At 39.2% G+C, this 17052-nt stretch overlaps 1 long non-coding RNA gene and 3 other non-coding genes across 8 annotated transcripts; all 4 read left to right on the forward strand.

The window, feature by feature from the left end:
- Positions 1-5464: 5464 nt before the first annotated feature.
- On the forward strand, positions 5465-14873 carry LOC118827936. Of its 5 annotated transcripts, none has more exons than XR_005008921.1 (5): positions 5465-6243; positions 8356-8562; positions 11042-11101; positions 12270-12375; positions 14693-14873. It is a non-coding gene; the product is annotated as an uncharacterized LOC118827936 (long non-coding RNA). The 5 variants fall into 5 exon arrangements; XR_005008922.1 differs by lacking the exon at positions 5465-6243 and adding an exon at positions 6251-6503; XR_005008918.1 differs by lacking the exon at positions 5465-6243 and adding an exon at positions 6521-7533.
- Positions 7976-8052, forward strand: LOC118830406. Its single transcript, XR_005009048.1, has one exon. It is a non-coding gene; the product is annotated as a small nucleolar RNA SNORD126 (small nucleolar RNA).
- Positions 11405-11481, forward strand: LOC118830405. The gene has a single exon (XR_005009047.1). It is a non-coding gene; the product is annotated as a small nucleolar RNA SNORD126 (small nucleolar RNA).
- LOC118830397 lies at positions 14303-14448 on the forward strand. The gene has a single exon (XR_005009042.1). It is a non-coding gene; the product is annotated as a small nucleolar RNA SNORA79 (small nucleolar RNA).
- Positions 14874-17052: the final 2179 nt, after the last annotated feature.

The raw sequence follows: 17052 nt of genomic DNA on the forward strand, positions 1-17052 counted from the left end.
TTCAGTGGGCAAGCCATAGGTTCCATTACCTCCAGTTTCAGGATTAGGCCCACTCCTTAGCTGGGGTACTGTGTACTTTCAGAAAGGTCCGAGACCTTAGAACTGACAGAAGCCTCTAGAACTCATCTCTAAGGACCTCTATCTCCCAGACAGATGGTAAGAAAGTAGAGGTTTATACTTTGCTTTCAACAACTCTTTCTGGTTCAGGGCTAAGTCTCCTGGGTAGGAGACCTTGCCTTGACTTACGATGATCATGCAATTCATTTTCCAAATTTCTATCTCTGCGAATAAGCCATACAGGCAATAGCCCCAATAATCAGGGGTCCCCATTTCTTGTTTGTTTTTTTTTAAACTCTGTGGCTCTTTTATTAGTCTAGGGCAGGGCTGCCCCACCTGACACCTATGGCCAGCTTTTACATTTTAAAATAAAGTTCTATTGTATTCATTTCGCATCCAACTGCACTCCTTTGGATTTCTCCATCATGCCCAAGGAACATCTTCATTTTAACAGATCACACCATCCCTGGAACTCTCACCTCATCAGTACCCTTTGCCCTGAGACCCTCTGATTGAGAGGTAGAGAGCTCCTCCCAGAACCACCATTTAGTGAGGGTGCCCAGAATAGCTATCTCTCCATTTCCCAACCAGCTGACCTCCTCTCGACTTCTCTCTCATTCCTCACCCCACAAACCTTTGTAGACTCCCTTTGGTATACTGTTTTTTCTGCTTCCTTTTGTGTACTGTTTTCCCAAATTAGAATGCAAGTTCCTTGAGGTTAAGGTCTATTTTTTGCCTTTCTTTGTATCCCTACGGTGCCCGGCACATAGTACTTTCTTAATAAATGTTTATTGACTGATTTCCTCCATAAGCATTTAGTAGCTCTTGAGGAGAAATAGAGAAAGCAGATGATGGGGGGGTGGGGCAGTGGGCAGCCTAGTGTTAAGGTGTAGTAAGGCATGAGTTTCAATAGGAAAAGGGGCTAAGGGAATTGGGAACAATATCCGTTTAAACTGGTTTATCAATAGAATCAAGATTATGAAGGGAAAAAGTTGAGATCAGAACAAGACTGACTGTTTGGGAGACCAGAGAACAATGATAATAGCCAGCATTTATATAGTGCTTACTAAATGCCGGGCATTGGCTACATTACAAATTTATCTCATTTGATCCTCACAACAACCCTGGGTAGGTGCTATTATTATCCTCATTTAACAGTTGGGGAAAGTGAGGTAAACAGGTTATATGACTTGCTCAGGATCACACAGCTAGTAAAAGTGTCTGAGATCAGATGTGAACTCACCCAGATTCCTGACTCCAGGCCCAGCACTCTATCCACTGTGCTACCTAGCCCAGGAGAGGGGCAAGTTGTTTGTAATATTTTTCTATTGGTGGTCTGTCCTTTCAGAGAGAGCACATATGTTTATCAATTGTTTAAGAACACTTAATATGTCATACCACACAAGTGCTTATCTTATTGAAAAACAATTTATAGAAAAACAATTTACTCTAAACAACTCAATCATAAAATGGAGGCTTAAAGTAAAATGGAATTAATGATGGTAAGTTGACAAACTTATTTCTACTAACTTATTAAGGTGATAAAACTTATCCTCACTACCAAAGTCTTTCCCAGGCCTCTTTGATCTTAGTGCCCTCCCTCTGAGATTACCCCCGGTTTATCCTGTACATATCATTTGCAAGCTGTCTCTTCCATTAGACTGTGAGCTTCTTGAGAGCAAAGACTGCCTTTGGGGGGGGGGGGGACTTTTTGGTATTCCCAGTGCTTAGCATAGTGCCTGGTACATAGTAAATACTTAATAAATGCTTGTTGACTGACTCAGGGTTGGAGGTGGGGTTTTTTGACTGAGAGAGATAATTTTGGATGTGAAGTATAGACTCCAATCATAGATTTCTATTTTTTGTGGAATTTTTAAAATCAATATTACATATTATTCCCTGGTTAAATTCTGAATCTGACCTAGTGTGGCTTTTACACTGCTCAGAGCACAACTTGGAGTTGGGGACTATGGTCCTGGGGGGATGGGAAGGAACCTAGACTTTTGGAGGCAGAGTGTTCTCTGGTAGCCAGATCGGATTCTGCAGTCTTTTGATATGTTGCTGTTGCTGCTGTTGTGTGGTCTTATCAGTAGTGTACCTTGTGACCCCATCTGGGGTTTTCTTGGCAAAGATACTGGAGTGGTTTGCCATTTCCTTCTCCAGCAAGTGACTTGCCCAAGGTCACATGGCTAGTAAGTGTCTGAGGCCAGATTTGAACTCATGAAGATTTCGTCTTCCTGACTCCTCCAGGTCCAGTACTCTATCCACCACTTTGCTACCCGTAATCTTTTGATAGTCTTTTTATAGGTATGGAATAGAAAGAAAATGGTGAAATCACTTGGCTGGTAGATGGAGTGAGTTGTACTTCTGTGGAACAATACTCCCTTGGTATTACTATCATATTCCCTTGGTGGTCATTGGTACTCTTTGAGAATAAAGGACCAATAATAATCTGTGAGTAGTAATAGCTGCCCCCTGTGCACCCAATTGGCCAGTTTGAGTTGGGCAGTGCTCCTCCTCCTCCTCCTTCTCCTACTGTCCCTTTGTTCACATGGGGAGTCAAACCCTTACATGTGGATACTCTGTCCAAAGGAACATACATTTTGGTTGCTTATGCTTCGAAAGATATCATGGGATTTGGGGGCTAGATCCTTTTTTCCTCCCTACTTATTCTATCATTATTTTTTTTTTTCAAAAAGCTGGGACAATTGACTCTTTTGTCTCGGTTTCATTTATGTAGTTCATTTAGTAATTTCATTTATGATTTCTTGAATTACAGCTGAAAAAAAAACCAGGCTTTGAAGAAGCCCATTGTGATTCAAATGAAGCTACCTGACTATGCCTTTAAACCCAACAGACTCTGACTTTCACTGATTAGCCAATAAAAGGTCCCAGCCCATACCTCACTTGCTCATAGTTCCGATGGCTCAGAGTGAGTGTAAATAGCAGTTGTTTTCTGTTCTGGCCAGAAACACGGAAGGTCTTCCCTTCCCTGACTGATTCTTTTGGGAAGGCAAATTAGGCCATCTTTTGTCTCAATTCTTATCTAGCCCTTAATCACTGAATGGGCAGTTGTGTCAGACTAACTGAGACCTGGGAAAGACCCTAGCCAAGGCCAAGGTCTCTCACTGCATCCTGGGTCATCACCGATCATTTTGACTTATGTCTTGCTACTGAAGAGAGAATAAAGCTGAGGACTTTGCACAGCCCTGCCTCACTTAAATCCAATTCATTGGCAAGTCAGGACATCAGCCTCCTGGTGTCAGTGGTTCTCTTTGAGAGGAAGGAAGAACAACTCTGTTGGTAAATTGTTACTATAATGACCCCCCTGCCTTTCTAGAGGGAAGGGAACAGGAGCTGATTTGGGCTCCTGCACCTACTGCAGTGGCCCTAGGATTGCATGGCTTACATTAACTGTAGATTATTATCATGTGAGAAGGGAGCACTTGAGCTGAATTTTGAAGGAAGTCTGGGATTCTATAGAAGGGAATGTGTTCCAGTTATGGAAGCAAAGGCTTGGAGAGAGGAGGTGGAACATCAAGTATAGGAAATAGCTTGTGTGCCAGTTTGGCTGAAATATAGAGTGCATGAAGGAGAAAGTAATGTACATGAGCATAGAAAGATAGGATGAAAGCTGATAGTGAAAGGCTTTACCAGCCAAATACCAGAGTTTGTATTTATCCTAAAGTCAAAAAGGAGCCACTTTTTAAACTGTGGAATGACCCAGTTGGGAATATCAATTTGGAAATGGTATGGAAGATGGACTAGAGAGGGAAGATACTGGAGTTGAGACACCAGTTAGAAGGCCATTACAATAGACCCTATGTGAAACAATGAGGGCCTGAACTGGGGTGGTGGCTGTGTAAAGTGCAAATAAGGCGACCGACTTCCTTGAGATAACTAATCCATGTTGTTGTGACCCCATCTGAGGTTTTCTTGGCGAAGATACTGGAGTGGTTTGCCATTTCCTTCTCCAGCTCATTTTACAGATCAGGAAACTGAGGCAAACTGGGTTAAGTGACTTGCCCAGGGTCACACAGCTAATAAGTGTCTGAGGCCAAATTTGAATTCAGGAAGATGAGTTTTCCTGACTCCAGCACTCTATTCACTGTACCACCTTGCTGCCCCTGTATCTTATCCATACACAGCATAGTACAGTGGAGACAGTGTGGATTTGGAGTCAGAAGATCTGGGTTTGAGTCTTGGTTCTAATACTTATTAGCCACGTGACCTCCAGCAAACCACTTTTCTCTGGTTTGTTTGCTCATCTGAAAAACAAGGAGAATTGAAGACCTTTCCCCCAAAGAGGTCAAAAGATGTGGACACAATATTCAGAAGACTTGCAATAAAAAACCATAGGAAAGATTGTTCCAAATTTCTCTAAGAGAAATGCAAATTAAAACAACTTGATGAGATCAAAGATTTGAGTGTTTTGAGTACTGAGCATAAGTCGATCAGTACATAATCAATCAATCAAGCTTTTATGAAGTATTTACTGGGTGCCAAGCACTGTGCTAATCTTTCCGCTACTTTGTTTTTGTTATTCAGTTGTTCAGTTGTGTCCTACTCTTCTGACCTGATGGACCATAGCATGTCAGGCCCTTCTGTCCTTGAAGTGTGTCCAAGTTCATGTTCATTGTTTCCATGATACTATCAAACCATCTCATCCTCTGTCATCCCTTTCTCTTTTCATCTTCAATCTTTCCCAACATCAGAGTCTTTTCCGGTGAGTCCTGTGTTCTTATTTGTGGTCAAAGTTTTTAAGCTTCAGCTTCAGTATTTGAGCTTCTAGTGAATAGTCTGAATTAATTTCTATAAGTATTACAGGCCAAAGCAAAAACAGTTCTTGCCTTCAAAGAGTTTACATTCTAATGAGGGAGGCAACATATATAAATGTAGATTATTATAAGAAAATACTTGGAGACCAGAAGAAGTAGAGACTGGTTTTGGCAGGGTATCAGAGGTGATTTCATGGAGGTGACATTTCAGCTGGTGATTTTGGGGAATGGCAAAAAGCATAGTTTGATTGGAGTATAAGGTGAGTAACTGGAGTAGATCTTACAGAAAACTTTGAAATTAATCTTCAGATGATAATAATACCTGTAAATTTATATAGTTGAAAATTATTTTAATAAAAGCAAAATATTTGAGTTGCACAGTTATAATAAAACTAGAAAGGCATATTGGGACAAGATTGTCTGGGGCAGTGAAAGCTAAGATGTTTTAGACCTTTTAGCAAAGGTGAACATTTTAAGGATGGGGGATAGGGATAGGGTTGCTAGAATGTTATTAGAACCGTATATAATAAGGAAGAGCAATCAAGCACCATTATATAGATGAATTACAGCTGGGGGAGGGCCTAGAGGCTGGGTCCCCAGTCAGGAATTTACTTAGGATCAGAGATTTAGAACTGAAAGTGACTTTAGAGTCCAATGAGCCCAATGGCCTCACTTCACAGATGAGGAAGCTGAGACAGAAAGGTTAAATGACTTGGTCAAAGTCACAGCTAGTTAGTGTCTGAGATGGGATTCCAAGTCCAGGGCTCTATCTCAATAGTGTAGGCATAAGTGCTTAGGACCTAAATGCTGAGGGAATGCTAAGATTACTTATTGAGTCAGTAAGGGTTTAATGTGGGTTCCCAAGTTAGGGTTTTTAATGTCTACTTGAAAGAAGTAGTCCTTTAAAGATATAAAAATGGATTGCTACATTCTGATACAGCACCAGTTTGATGTGTGGAGTCTGTTTAAACTGCCTTTATAAGCCGATTTTGTTAAGCAGACTTTACTAAAAAAAACAAACCAAACAACTTAGTTTGCTTGTTTGCAAAGAGTATCACAGACTCTAGACAGGGCACTTATCCCTGCACTTTTTTTAAAAAAATATTTTGGATAACTGTATTCCAATATAATTGATTTCTTTTGTAACCCTATGTATTTTACGCATTTAAAAACATCATTTTTGGAATGGGGTCTATAGACTTCACTAGACTGTCAAAGGGGTCTATACCCTCAAAAAGGTTAAGAACTTGTTTTAGAAGAAACAGGAAAGTACATAATTTTAACACCTTTTAAGATAAGGGAGGGGTGGGCCTTTGCCTTGGACTGACTAGCCAATCAGGTGCTTCCACTGCTTCTTAAAGCTATTTCCGGGCTCTCCCACCTTTTTTTTCTTTCTGCTGGTGGCCTGGTGAGTAGTGTTTGGGGAGGTAGGGGGGGTCTTTTCAATCTCTTTTGAATCTGGGTTTTGGGGAACCATCCACCTTTGCATTCACTTCTTGATGCTAGCTAGAAGCAAGATGAGCCTTTGTGAAGTCATGAGAAAGCGTGGGGGTGGTATGGAGCTTTAATCTGGGAGGGGGAAAGCTGAGGCAGGCCTTGGAGCTGCTTATCAGCCAGGGCTCTGCCGGCGGCGACCTGGAGGCTTCCAAAGCACCGCGAACTGCGCAGGTGAGAGCATTTATGAATGGCGACGGGCCTGGGATTGCTTGCTTTTTGTGAAAGGTGCTGCATCAAGCTGATGTTGCCTGCTTGCCAGAGGGCATGCAGATTCGAGCCTGAATCAGGATTCTGACCTTCCCCCGCACCTCTTTTCGCCCATCCTTGTGGTCTGTAGGGTGGGTGAGGAGGAGGGCAGGGACTGTTTATTTAATTAACACTTTCAAATTCTATTTAATCATTATTTTAACCTTGGATTTTTGCTGCTAATCGTATTTGGGCTGGATTGGGGGAGACAGGGTTTCATTATGCCTGGGAGATGAGAAACCTTTGGAAGGGTGTCTTTTGAAAACTTGGGTCGTGAACTACAATTTAGATTGCTAACTTCTTTGCCCCGATACCTTGTTTAGCACTGAATGGGGCTGGCCCTGAATTTCATTTTATCCCAGCCTCATTTTTCTTTTAATCAGTGAGATTAGGAATATGTATTGTGGTTTTTATAGAAGACAAGAGTGGCTGAGAAACATCCTCTAGATTCTTAATAAATGACTCTTCCTCTGATGTGAAATATCAGAAGTGTGATGGTTTGTGGGGTTCCTCTTAGGGTTTTCTGGCCTGGACATGACTTTGTTTGGGTGTGTTAGCTTTTTCCTTAAAACGAAATTGCTGGTGGTTATTTTTCATTGCAGTTTTTGCCGTGAAAAGTGTAGATTTTGCGGGGGGACTGGAGGCTGCATCCTGTGCCGACAGAAAATTAACTGACATCTTTAAAATATCCTGGACTACATAATGGTTTTTCTACCAGAGTCAGACTGTACTGACAACCCTTAATGCAGATCTGCTTGCCAGCAGCTACTCTCTTTTAAATATGGGTTAGTTTATCTTGCGGTTAGTGCTTCCGATGAGGGTAAGGGAGGAATGGGAATACTGGGCTTTGTGCCTTTAAGAAGAAACCACGTGGCCTCTGAATTCTCAGGCAGGTCTGGAGGCCGTAGTGCTAGTGCCGCCTCCCGAGATCTTTATTTAAAAATCATGGTATTGGGTGAGTAAATTTTACTGTTTTCTTTCTTAATTTTTTAAGCATTTATTTGGGAATGTAACTAAAGCTTCGGATGCTAAGAAGTATAGGAATAGGCCATTTTTAGGAGGTCTTTTAAAATGGTCGTTGTCATTTTATCAGTGCAGGGTCGGGTGTTTGGTGTTCTCTTAGCAAACAGATCCCTGCTCAGGTGGAGACTGGCATAGATCTTACCGAAATTGTTTTCCTTTTTAAACGATTCATTTTATTGAACTGCAGTCGTCTACGCATCTCTCCCCAGGCTCTACGTTGCTTATTACCCAATCTGCAATGGGAAAGACAGGTGGGGAACGCTTCCCATGTTTCACCCCTTTGTTAAAAAAGTTTTTCCTAATCAAAATCTCTCAGATACACTTGATTTTTATTTTTGTCTTCAGTCGAGAAACAGCATAGTTCCTGCGAAAGTTTTCTGCCGTGATGAGCCGCATGTTCAGTCCGTGTTTCACATGATCACTCTGATTATACACATGCCCTGAGCAGAGACCGTATTAAGGTTTTGGGGGTGGGTTGGGGAGGGGACGGGCACTGTTGACCGTGTTACTCGTTTTTTTAAAATTACTAAAAACTCCTAAAGATTAATCTTTCTGACTGCTGCCCCTTACCAGATATAAATTTAGGTATCAAAGCCACAACAGTAATCCATGCCCCTGATTTTTCCAGTTGGAATTGACCAGGGTAGTTCAAAATTTGGAATCGTTTTTGAACACATTAAGCATAGTGCAGTTCAGGTTCTTGTGACCAGCTCTGGATAGCGATCAATAACATTCTTCTGTTTTTGAATTTTAGGTTGAAGATGGATTTGGCTTTTGGTGGAAAGGGGACTAGATTCTTGGCAGAGGAGACGTGGCTCTGTGGGCAAAGCTGGGAGGCAGAAGTCCAGCACCAGAAAATAAAAACATCTTTGCCTCAGGCCCACCATGGACCAAGTTAACCAGAATTGAGCATTTCAGCCTGGGAAGGGCTGAAGGTAGCATGGCTGCGAGTCTGATTTAGGTAAATCCTAGCATTTGATTAAAGTAGATGTTTGCTTATATTCCCTAATGGGTTAACTTGTGAAAATGTCCACAGGATAATAAATTCTTGGTAGCAAGATCATTCGGAATACGTTTGTCCTAGTGCTGGGACTCAGGAGATTGTTGTTGAACTGAGTTTTAACTCTGCCTCAGTTTCCTCATCTGTTACATGGGGATAATAACAGCACCCACCTTCCAGGGTTGTAGTGAGGCTCAAGTGAGATAACCATGGTGCCTAGCATCGCATCAGGCTCGTGCTATATCAATGTTAGCTATTAAGATTATTTCACACTGCTGACTCAGGTTGAGCTTTTAGCCCACTAAAAAATCCTCAGCTCTTTCACAGAACAAGTGCTAACCATGTCTCTCCCATACTGTATTTACAAAATTATTTTTTTTACACCCAGGTACAAGACTTCACATTTATCCCTACTGAATTTATCTTATTTGATTCAGCCTGTTGGTCTAACCTGGTGAGATCTTTTTTGTATCCTAATTCTCTTCCACAGTGTTAGATCTCCTAGATTTTTATCTTCAGGTTTGAATGAACATGCTGTATTAAATAGCACAGATCCTATTGGAGACCTCCTGCCATGTTGACACAAACCATTTACTGTTACCCACTGAGTCCAGCCCCTGACCATTTCAGTCTCATTGTATTAATGTCTAGGCCACACCCCTCCATCTTTTCCACAAGAAGAATGAGAGATAACATCTCCAAAAACTTGGTTAAAATCTAGGTGAACTATGTAGTCTTCCTCATCTCATAATCCTGTCCAAAGAGGAAATGAATTTACGGTGGCATGGTCAGTTCTTGATGAAATCATCCTGGCTTTTCGTAATCACCACTTCCCTTCCTAGATAGTTACCAGCCATCTGTTCTTGAATCAATCATGCAGGCACTGTCTTAAGCTGGGGATAGATTTTAAAACAGGCAAAAGACAGTTCTTGCCCTCAAGGAGCTTACAATTTAATGGATGATCCATTCTAGAATTGCCCAATAATTGAAGTGTCAAGTTCATTACCGTACCTTTGTAGACTTAATATTTTCTTCTCTTTTTTGAAAATCAGAACATATGCCCTTCTCCATTCTTGTGGTATCTACCATTTTTTCATGATCTTTCAGCTATCTAATGGAGGCTCAGCAATCACATCTGACAGCAGTGCTTTCCCTTCTACTCAAACTTATCTTTTATTTGCCCATTCACATGTGCACCCTCCTGTAGGACGTATGCTCTTTGGCCCTGTTGGTGCTACACACCTACAATTCCTGCTTCTAGGGAGGCTGAGCTCAGGAGTTCTGAGCTGCAGTGGGGCTAAAGCCAGTGCCGTGTCCAGCACTAGTATGATGAACCCTTGAGAATGGGGGCCACCAAGTTGACCAAGAATGTGGGATAAATTAGTATAGGTCGTAAATGGAGTGGGTCAGAGATCTCTCACCTCCAATGGGATCAGGACCATTCTGTACTTGCAGCTTGGCTGAGATAGGGAGACAAATCTATATCTGTACGTACAAACTCTTTTAGGGTACCTACTTGAGGGATAGTTTTTCCTTTTTAATATTTAATACTTAATTTAATTTTAATATTTAATGGAATTTAGGTTGGACCACTTTTTTATCTCCCAGACAATGTAGTGATAGTGGATTTAATAAAATTCTTGTCTGATATATGATGACAAAATTGAAAGATAATTTCCATGTAAATTCCAAACAGTCTTAGCTTTTTTTTTCTTTTTTACCTTCAAATTGGCAAATGATCTGAAGGGAAGAAAGTCTGCTGTACAGTCTGTGTTTCATACTATTTATTTAACTTGATAACACACATGACCTGGGAAGATCCCTATATTGTAGGACAAGAAAACCTTGCATGTTGCCATCTTGTGGCATAATTCAGAATTGCATGGTACTATCTCATTTTGTCTATATAAAAAGGGAAAGTTTTTAATTTGTAAAAGGCACTGTGCTTGACATATAGTAGGCACTTACTAAATGCTCATTGCTTGGTGTATTGATAAAGCATCTTGGGTATGGCTGATGACAGCACTTGGATTAGCAAAACTGAAAGAAACTTGAAATCTTCAGCTATTGAAGAGTAACATACTTGAAGACTGTATTTTACTGAACAAAACTGGTTCATTGCTTGCTGGGTCTTCTGGGTATGTACATTAGTGTTCCAAAGTATGCTGTCTTTGCCCAGGCATACTAAACTTATGCCTTTGGAATTTTTAGGTAACCTTATATTCCTAAGCAACGTTAGCCTTAGAATTTAATATTATTCATAACCAATCAGTCATTTTTGAACACTGACTCAAGTTTAAAATGTTTATCAAAAAAAAGTGGCTGAAATTTCTTTGAAATGATTTTTATGATTTAAATGAGGGCGTGGTGCAGTTCAGGTAAATGATGTAAATATGTATCTGTATAGTCTCATTTCCACGTATGTGGTCTTATTTCCTAGGGAGCTGTCCACAGTTTTAATGTGCATGACTACGAGGCAGAAGCTGCGCTTAGTATCCAGGTAAGTTAAAAGGAAAAGTTTCTGATTCCACTTGGCTCAATCATCATGCCAGCTCAGTGGAGAGGGGAGGGAGCACTCAGTATAACCGTCCACCTTGTAAGCAGCTTGGGGGAAATACTCCATTTCATATTCTCCTGCCCTCCAACACACTTTGTTGCATTGAATGAGTAGATGATATATCTGGATAAATGAGAAACATTTTTTTCCACTTCTGAAGCTCAAGGGCTTATTGTGAGCTAGGTTTCCCAGTTTAGGGGACACCCCTAGAAAAGCGATCATAAGGTACTGGTCACACACATATGGTGTCTGCCATGATGAAATGCATTTTCAGTCCGTGTTTCAGCTGATTACCCTGATTGCATGCATACTCTGAGCAGACTAGAGCCAGAGGTGAACATTTTAGAAAAGGTGGTTGGTTTTTTTTCCTGGACACTTGGGTCTGGTTAGCGCACTATACCAGTTTCTGACTTTTGTGTTTATAATACCTTATTGTAGATTTGATTCATAACAACTTCCCTTCTGAAAGGGGACATTTGTTCCTTTTAAAAATGGGTTACATTTTGAAATGTTTATTTTTGAGTTTGCAGTACTCTTGATAATTAGAAGGAATAAGTAAATGAATGGAAAAGCTATGTTTCAGGCACCCTGCTGAATGCTAAGGAAACATATGACCTTAACAAACATCAATAATCATGAACCTTTTCATATTCACTTGATTGTGAGAAACCGAATGTTAGAAAAATGTGTAATTAAATTTAATGTATTGCTTCATTGACACTTTTGGTCATCACTATCATTCCTATATAAAAAATGAATACTACCTGGTAACAAGTATAGTCAAGCAAATCCATATGTTGCTCATGTATGAAAATGTAAGTCTTAATCTGCATGTCTATTTTACTACCTCTCTGCCAAGAGGTGGAAGCTTATTTTGTCATCAGTTTTCTGTAGTCTCTAGTCACCATTTTATCAATGTTCTTTCCTAATAGATGAAGAGAACCCCTTGAGGAAGGTGGGCTTGGCTAGTTTACCTCATTTATATTTTTGGGAGGGAAATCAAGGTAGGATGATATATGTGAAGGTGGTCTCACACATTCTTAAAGGAAAATGAAGATTCTCAGTACTAATATATGGATAGTAATTTTTTGTAGCTTTTGGCCTTTTGCAGAGAAGAGACTGAAGCTGTAGCCAAATTCACTTTGTCCAACTGGAGTGGTTAGTGGTAGAAGCTATGATTGAAAGGCCTACTGACAGCAACTTAGTTTCTCTTTATGGTAAGATTTTTATTCATTTAAAAAAAAAACTATTAATTGTATGTTTTAGCCTTATAAGCTTAAAATAGAGCCAAGAAATTGGGTGGCACTGGATCTCAGATGCCCCCTTAACCTGCAACAGAGCCAAATCCTCAATGTTACATACTGATGCTAGTTTGAATGGCTTGGGAGAATTATTCTGTCCAGAAAATGCTGGTCACAAAAACTTTGTTGGCAATCATTAATAAAGGACTTAATGAAACTTTGTAGCCCGTACACAAACTATAATTTGTAGTACGGACTGTCACCGAAAAGTTTAGAGTCTCAAACTGGACTGGCACTGAATCTACACATCGTGTCACACAAGTTGATGCTAACCTGTCAATTTTATGCTCTAATCAAGAAGGCATTTTGTGATGACTTTCAACATTTGAGTCATGAGAGAACTACTGAACTTGAACTATTGAAAGATGATTTTTTTAGGGGGGTGGGGCTCATTTTTGATGGCAGCTGATGTTTATATTAAATGTATAACCTGTGATCTGAGGAAAGTTTTGTCAGTTTGAGTGGCATACTTAGAAAATGTTAACACTGGCAAACCATTGGAGCTTTGAGTGCATGTTTTCATTTTTTGAAGGAGACAGTTAAAACACAAAGCATATACTAAGTATCTACATTTTTAAAAATTTATAATGATTTGTTTGGGAAGCAGAAAGTTGGGAGATAGAAGTAGGTTTAAAGAAAAAGAGGGTTTAAAGAGGATTAAAGAAAATAGACATAGACTGAATATAGAAGATTAAAAGGGGCCAGGAACAAAACAGATAGGTCACTTAAACTGTTAAGTTTTTCTTTGGTGACAGCAATCACCCTTCCTCCCCCCATTTTTTTTAGTTTATTTTCTCTTCCACCTTCTCTCCATCATTGGAAAACAACAAAAACAACCCTTGTAACATATACATTGCTAAGCAAAACAAATTTCCACATTGGCTACGTCCAAAAAAATGTCTGTTCTCCACCCTGAGTCCATCACTCCTGTCCAGAGGTGGGTAGCATGCACTGTCGTTGGTCCTCTGGAATCATGGTTGGTCATTCTGTTGATCAGTTAAGTTTTTCAAAGTTGGCTTTACAATGTTGTTAACTGTATAAATTTTCTCATTTCACTCTGTATCAGTACACACAAGTCTTCCCATAGTTCTATAAAACCATTCATTTCATTACCCCTTGTACAGAATTCAATTATTTTGCCACTCCCCAACTGATAAGTATTTCTTATTTTCCAGCTCTTTGCCCTCACAAAAAGTGCAGCTATAAATATTTTTGCATATGAGTCCCTTTCCTTTCTCCCTGATTTCCTTAAAGTACCCGCCCACCGGTGGTACTATGCATCCCTTAATAATTTCTGTAGCACATTAATACCCATTACATTCATATACTGTATTGTAGTTTGTTCGACCATTCTCCAGTTGATGGGCACCCCCTTAGTTTCCAGTTCTTAATACAAAAAGTTATTTTTAAATAAGTTATATTTGAGAGCTGTACATTATGGGTCTCCTTTCCTTGTCTTTTTTTTTTAAATTTAAATTATTTAACATATTCAGTTTTCAGCATTGGTTTTCCTTGTCTTTTTAGTGGCATAGATAGGCCTAGTAGTATTTGCTGGGAGAAAAGGTACTTACAGTTCAGCAATTTTGGGGGAATAGTTCCAAATTGTTTTCAGATAAGGCGTACTAGTTTACAACTTTCAATGCATTAAATAGTGCGTCATACAGGTGGTGTGAATTAGAATCTCAGTTGCTTTGTTTTCCTTTTCTCTAATAGTGGTTTGGATTTTTTTTCACATGGGTCTTCATAGCTTGGCTCTCCTCCTCGGAATTATCAGTTCATGTACTTTGAGCTTTAAAATTTATAAAGTAGTTAATGTATTAAGAAGGTAGTTTTGTTGAGATCCAGATGGCTGTTCCTCTCATTGCTTTGAGATTTGGCAGTGGGATTTTAGGCCATCACAGATCAAATCTGGTCTTTCTTCACTCAGAGCACCATTGGATGGGTTGGCCGTCTGTTAGTGCTTTCTGAATTTTGCAGGGCCAGACATTTATAGGCTAACCTGATCTAATAACATGGGATACTCCTTATAAATGAAGCAGTTGATCTTTTAAATAAAAGGTAACTCTGGTCCAAAACCTGAGGGGAGGGCAAGAAACGAGATTGAATTGAACCTAGTGGTTAAAACTTAAATATGGTATAGGTTTGTATTATATTTATGTAAACTGAACTATGCACTTACATGAATTTAATTATTTGAAAGATTGTTTTTTGATTTTGAAATTTTTTTTTCCAGAATGAAGATTTTCACCTACAGCTCTAAAAGTGTAGAGACTGACCTTCTCCCAAGAACCAATAAGTACCAAAAATGGATGAATCATCTTGCATAGAAACCTGATAAAATTCTTTTAATATTTGCCTTTGACAATTGCCCTGTAAATTAACAACCAGTTTTAAAATAAATAGTATTTGAATAAGTTTTGAACATTTTTCTTTATGAGATACTTTTAAATGACACAACTGTGTTTGTAGCTTATATTTTATAACCTAGAACTCAGATGAGTTCATTACAACTGTATGTCTAACCAGGAGAGTAGATAGAACTAAGTTTCCATTGGTAACTATTTTGTCACTGCCTAATTTGGGCATGGTATTCCAAGATGAATGATTTACTTTGTGATATATGTGCATGTGTCTGTACACATGTATATATAACAAAAGTTTAGGAATTGCTTTTTATCCATGTGAGAGACTTAGTTATTACTGCATGAAAGATTTACTTAATGTTCAGTAGGAAACTTTTCCATCCTAACATACACTTAGCAGCCTTGATGTACATATTATGTAAAATTAAGTAGCATATAAGAATTTCAAGAGGCTATTCATTTCTCCTATTTTGGTCCTTATCAAGCAAGAACGAATTTGGATATTCTTAAAAGTAAGCTTGATAATTGGGCTATGATTGTCAATGCATTTAGTATTCAACAGATTTTTTTAATGACCAAATTGCCTTTGTTAGAGTAATTTAGGGAGTTGGAAAAATTTAAAGGAAGAATATTTCAAGTTAATAAAATGTGATGACAACAAAGGAGAATGAAATTTTGAGGCTTGTGAGCTACACCCTCATTGATCTTCCCTATCAAAATTCACCTTCCTTTCTGTACTTGACTGTCACTGTAGTTATGACCATACCAATGATTAAGGCTTAAAACCTTGGAATCATTTTTGCTTTTCTTCCCTCCCCCCCTGCCCCTAAGTATTGCTGGTGCTACTTACAACCCTTATATGAATATTACAAGGGCCTTGGTTTGTTTGATTTGTGTCTTTGAATGTTGTTCTGGCAAGTAAAATGGAACTTTTTTGTTTTTTGTTTTGGAGTGTTTCTCAGCACTAAAGCAATCAAGTGCCTTTGAGTCTTGCCTTTGTTTCAATCAAGAATCTTTGATTGAATCTGGAGTCTTTGACCTGCTTAGGTCACATGGGTTTTAGTCCCATGGTTGTGATGCCCCCTTGACCCTGAAGAAATGTATATATACTCTGAGGTTAGCATTTGCTTGGGGGTCACTCACTGGAAGCGTGTGATTTGACCAGATGAGACCCTGGATAGCTGCTAAGGAGCAGTCCCTGGCTTTGAAAAACTCGGATGTTGGTGCTTCTCTCTCTGGTAACTATGTATGTAATGTCTTGGACCGACAGCTAGAAGCCTGTCTGCTGATTTGTGTTATTTTGCTGTTTGTGTAATTTGTGTTTTCTCTGAAGTTCAGGGTGCTGACTTTTCCCCCTGAACTAAGTGAATGATATATGTATGTTTAATTAAAGTGAGGTTGTTAACCCTTTAAAGTCGCTTTCCTTAGGAAAGCAGATCAGAGATTCTGTGCTAGCAGCCCTGCTGTGTGCTGGTGTTATTGGTCTTACATAGCCACAGTAGTGGCAAGTAGCATTGTTAGAAATGTCTCCCATTAGTTTCACTGAAGGATCAATTTAAGTACCATTTTTTAAGAAGGATGTCTTTCTTGATCATTTTAGTTCTAAGTGCTTGCTCTTTCCCTCATTAAATTATCTCATATTTACTTGTCTTTGTAAATTCATTCCCCCAAATAGAATATAAACTTCTTGAGGGCAGTTACTGTCTTTGTATCCTCAAGGGCCTGGTGCAGGACCTTACACATAGTAGATACTTAATGATTTAGTTAAATTGAATTTAGGGAACAGTAGTTGATAGAGCATAACATTTTATGCTTATCTCAGGATCTTTCATATAAATGCCCTGTAAGCTTTACTCCCAGATGTTTATCCCAAGGCCTCTTGAACTTGTAACAAACTTAAAAATCAGCTTCTGATTGCATTTGAGGTGTATGAGACATCAGTTAAGAGTGTTATTATCTAAGTAACCCTAATTGACTTGCATATGTGTATTTTTAAAGCCTTAATTCTAACACCTGGTTGTGCAAACCCACTCAGATGTTTTGGAAATCATTTTAATCTTTAAACCCATTATGTACGTTGTCCAACTAGCTTATATGTTTGGTCATAGGAGGTTCCTGCTTTTGAATTTCCCACCAATTATAGGTTTTGCAAATGATACTATGAATTTAAAAAAAATTATCCACTAACTCATAAAGTGACAAATTATGAAAACACAAATACAGCTCATCA

Source organism: Trichosurus vulpecula, chromosome 8 (assembly GCF_011100635.1).
Source record: "Trichosurus vulpecula isolate mTriVul1 chromosome 8, mTriVul1.pri, whole genome shotgun sequence".
NCBI classification, from domain to species: domain Eukaryota; kingdom Metazoa; phylum Chordata; class Mammalia; order Diprotodontia; family Phalangeridae; genus Trichosurus; species Trichosurus vulpecula.